General features: G+C 38.4%; 1 protein-coding gene across 11 annotated transcripts in view; it reads right to left on the reverse strand.

The window, feature by feature from the left end:
* The window catches only part of LOC106873642 (ras-related protein Rap-2a), a 283277-nt gene that overhangs the window by 163789 nt on the left and 114552 nt on the right, over positions 1 to 4936 (reverse strand). The window contains exon 1 of one of the 11 annotated variants that reach the window (XM_052969073.1): positions 2055 to 2076. The exons of the other annotated variants lie outside the window; for them this stretch is intronic. The gene's annotated coding sequence lies outside the window, so the exon portion shown is untranslated. Of the gene's footprint in view, positions 1 to 2054; positions 2077 to 4936 lie in introns of those variants that run through there. 11 annotated transcript variants of the gene reach the window in all.

Genomic DNA, 4936 nt, shown 5'->3' on the forward strand with positions numbered 1-4936 from the left:
ATATATATATATATATATATATATACTTTATTTGTGGGTTAACTAGGCTGACAATAGTTTCCTGTAAAGAGAGATCTCTACAATTTTCGAGCGTACCACACAGGAACATTGGTCTCCATTTTGGATGGGAATACATGATATTACACAAGTGTATAGGATTTTAAAATGAATAAGATAAATAAATCAATATACAGATCGTGGGAAGTAAGTTACAAGGAAATCTTAATTGTTGTCTCCTTTGCTTTAACAAGGAGAATGAAAAGGAAAAGACGTGCAATGATGATAAAGAGGTGCAGGGAAGGGGGAGGGAGGAGGAGGAAATAGTTCGTCAGAAAGAAATGAAATATTTAATGGTGTGTTCAATCCCCCAGGACACTAAATAATCCCTATGAGTTTTCCTTTCTGCCCATAGCGTCAGCTCACTGCAATTCCTGCTCACACCTTTCCTCATAGCTGTCGGATAACAATCGTTCAAGAACCACATTAATGGCATCAGTCTTAGCAGTAGAGCCTGAAACAGTTATAAGTACTGTCCTACTTCCAGACCCAACAATTAAAACAATAATTTTAGTCTCAGGTTATTCCACTTTTATAGAAATTGAAACTATATTTAGCAAGCATACATTGCTAAAGTATGAAACCAAACGTATTAATTATTCAGCACTATTTATTACTTTTAATTACGAATTCATTATTTAGATTTGGTTATACGAAAAGGAAATTAGAACTGAAAATCCCATATTTTTTGTCTTTTATCTTTAGCTTGTTTCAGTCGTTAGACTGCGGCCATGCTGGAGCACCGCATTGAAGAAGTTTTAGTCGAATAAATTGACCCCAGTAATTTTTCGTCAAGCCTGATACTTATTCTACCTTCTACCGAACCGCTAAGTTGCGGGGACGTTAACACACCAACACCGGTTATCAAGTAGTAGTAGTAGTAGTAGTAGTAGTAGTAGTAGTAGTAGTAGTAGTTAGCGGTAGTATGCATCATCAGAATCGTTAGAACTTCGGAAGAAAAGTGTTAGAGGTTCCGGCATTTTAAAGAGTTCTTAATTCAAATCCTGCTGAGGGATATTTTGGTGTGATCGATTAACCCCACTCCCCTCAAAAGCGCTAGCATTCCACCTAAATTTTTTTTCTTAATCTTAGAAAGAATTTAGGAAAATATGCCTCATGACATTCGTTTCGGTTCTTAACGTTCTGAGTTCAAATAGAACCGAGGTTCACTTTGCCTTTCATCCTTTCATCTTTTAATCAAAAAAATAAAGTATTGGGGTAGATGTTATAGACCAATTTTTTCCTTCTAAATAACTTTGTGCTTATATTAGAAGCAATAATTCTTGATCTTGCTTGTTTCCTGCTTGCCAAGACGTTGCGTAATGCCTTCATGCTTTGGTGTACATATCGCGAATTCTTCTAATAAGCGGAGGTTTATTTGCAGTGTCGTGTCGAATGGGTTTATCACAAAAAGAAGTGAGAATGGATTGTATAAGTAACTCTTTATTCGCCTGGTCAAAAAAGACATGATTGTGAACATTATTCGTTGTCTTACTCATAATTCCCCTTAGCTTTCTGTAAAGTAGTAGAAGGTAGTGACACAAGTCATAATGGCGGTAACACCAGCATACACAAATACGCCCTCCTCCATTTAAAATGAATTTGTGGAGAAAAGTATTAATGCGGCGAGCTGGCAGAATCATTAGCACGCCCGGGCAAAAGAAATGCTTAGCGGCATTTCGTCTGTCCTTACATACTGGGTTCGAATTCCGCCGAGATCGACTTTGCCTTTCATCTCTTTCGGGGTCGATAAAATAAGTACCAGCTGAGCACTGGGGTCGATGTAATCGACTTACTCCACTCACTAAATTTGCTGACTTTGTTCCAAAATATGAAACCAATATCAAAACGGATTTAAAAACGGAAAAACAAAAGGAAACAATATGAAATAAATAAATGAAGAAAAATTAATAAATGTTTGAGTGAAAATGGCTGTAATATTCATTTAAACATTCATAATAAAACAAATAATAAACAGCAACATGAACAATACTCACAACCTCATACATTTTGCTGAGCATAAATTTGATGGCTTTCAAAACAGTTTTACGAGCGTTGCTGGCCAAATAAAAAAAAAAATATCTGGAAATGATAAAGATCTAATCAGAGCAACAATTTGTCACGAAAGACACATGGGGAAAAATAAAGTTGACATAGCTCTTCCTCGAGAAGATCAGAGTGCTTTCGACTTTGATATGTTCATCGACAATGCAAAATCATGCGGAAATATCTATTTAGTAGTCAAAACCGAAGTCTAGTGCAAACAATACCATACGACATACCATTTTTCATGATATATGTACACAGTGCCACAATATACGATCTAGCGTTTATTGGAGAGGTGGAACTAAATGCGGAAGACTTCTAGTCACATTCGAAAAGAATATTGCAGTATTCGAAAATGTTAGCCTCAACCTACCCGGGCAAAAGGACTTAACGATGCCTTATGCTGCGCCCAACCTAAAAATGGGTCACGGGTATCTTTGGATTTATCAAGCATCAATATGATGAGTGGCGGGCAGGCAGATGGAAGGCAAATAATATGTGTGAGATCATATCCCACTCACTTCAGATTGCTTGTAAACGGTTCTTCTCACAACAATGAACTGACAGAACTACTAAACGAACTCAAGGGACTGGGAGTTACGGGTTCCGAATATGAGAAACACGTAAATGATAAACTGCTGGGAAAAGAACGCTTGTCACCTGTAGACAATTAATGCCCAATTTCCAAGAGGATACGAAAGGTATTTTGCTGATCTGACACAAAGGATGCTCACGGCCACCTTCGAGTATACTAGTTACAAGAAAATAACATGAATTCAAAGTTGTGGGGTGCTCAAGGCCAACCATGTTAGTTCTTACCGAAGTGAGGGTAGGTTACTCCTATGTGATAATCAAATTTTAGTAGTAATAAGGCGGTGAGGTGGCAGAATCGTTAGCGCGCCCGACAAAATGCTTAGCGGCATTTCGTCGGTCTTTACGCTCTGAGTTCAAATTTCGTCGAAGTCGACTTTGCCTCTCGTCCGTTCGGGTTCGATAAAATAAGTACCAGTTAAGCACTGGGGTCGATGTAATCGACTATCCCACTTCCCCAAAATTTCCGGCCTTGTGCCAAAATTTGAAACCTACATTTTAGTAGTAGTAGTAGTAGTAGTAGTAGTAGTAGTAGTAGTAGTAGCAGCAGCAGCAGCAGCGCCCAACAGATACGTGGTTCGTGATAAGTCAGTTGGACAGTTTCTCTTATCTTCCTCGATTCAAAATGTGGTTTAAGATGTCTAATTTTTATAATTTATGTGCTTTTAGAACTTCAATTTTCAGTAAGTGCAGAGAAGATGATTGTGAATTTACATGATGTATGCAAGTGAAGAGAGGATTCCTGTGACATTGAATTCTGCACAGAAAGTTGCCCATAAATAAAATCAAGCCAGCACGCTATAACGTACAAATACACAATTAAATTAAGAAATATTTGGGAATAACTTTACTTAGACAATAGAATGCGATGACAAGTCATTCAACTTTCACCTGATTTCAACGATGTTTAACATGATGTTTAATCAATCAATTGAAATCTATGATCTAAGAAAGTTATGGGTGCACAGAAAGAGAGGAAACCTCTTCATCGTTCCACCATTTCCAATCTTGTATTTTTTAAACATGAAATTTATCATAATATATTTCAACAATGCAGAAATTTTATTCATCAAAGTAAGTTCCATTACAATTAACATGTTGTTGCCAATGAATTATAGGTTTGTTTATTCCGATAATATAAACAACTGGAGTTCTGGAGCTGATGAACTCTTTGAATGCATTTTCAGCATCAGTTTGATTTTTGAAACCCTTCTCTCGCAGAAAACCATCAAGGTGCTTGAAAAACTGATAGTCGGTAGGAGAAATGTTTGGGGAATAAACTGAGTGGGGAAGAACTTCGTAGCCAAGTTCCTTCAACTCCTGGAGCGTCATTAGTGAAACGTGTGGTCGGGCATTGTCCTGAAGAATGACTGGCCTTCTTCTGTTGTCCATTCTGGGACGTAGTAGCAGGTTTTCGTTCATTTTGGCAATATCATAGCAATGTTTCTGCAGTAATAGTTTTTCCGGGTTTTAAGAAGTTATAGTGGATGAGTCCAGTAGTACGACACCAAACAGTCACCATAACCTTCTTTTTGAAGAGCTAGGGTTTAGGGAATGTTTTCGGTACTTCGTTTTGGTCCAACCATTGCGAAGAACGTTTTTTTATTATTGTACAGAATCCACTTTTCATCGCAAGTTACAATACAGTCGAGAAATGGATCGGTCTGGTTACGGAGAAGAAGCGACGAGCAAATTTCATATCTGCGCATTTTCTGATTTTCATTCAAATTGTGTGGTACCCATTTGTCGAGCTTTTTTGATTTTCCAATCGCATGCAAATGGTTGTAGGCAGTTTTCTTGCTAACTTGAAGTTCTTTTGCCAGTTCTTGGATGGATCTTTCTCTATGACGGTCTTTAATTGACCGTCATCGATGACAGATGGGCGTCCGCTATGCTCACGACCTTCAAGATTCGGGTTCCAATGCGAAATCGTTTAAGCCATTTTCGAGGTGACCACTCACTGAGCTTCATTCAGTTCTTGCGTACCAAATCCACCCACAAGATTTTGGTCAGCTCGGGGCTACATTAGAAGACACTCGCCCAAGGTGCAACGCAGTGGGACTGAACCCGGATCCATGTAGTTGGGAAGCAATCTTCTTACCACTCAGCCACGCCTGCGCCTACATATATATTCATGTGCGTGTGTGTGTGTGTATGTGTGTGCGTATATATATATATATGTGTGTGTGTGTGTGTGTGCGCGTATATATATATGTGTGTGTGTGTGTGTGTGTGTGTGTGT

This window comes from Octopus bimaculoides, chromosome 6, assembly GCF_001194135.2.
Source record: "Octopus bimaculoides isolate UCB-OBI-ISO-001 chromosome 6, ASM119413v2, whole genome shotgun sequence".
Taxonomy (NCBI): domain Eukaryota; kingdom Metazoa; phylum Mollusca; class Cephalopoda; order Octopoda; family Octopodidae; genus Octopus; species Octopus bimaculoides.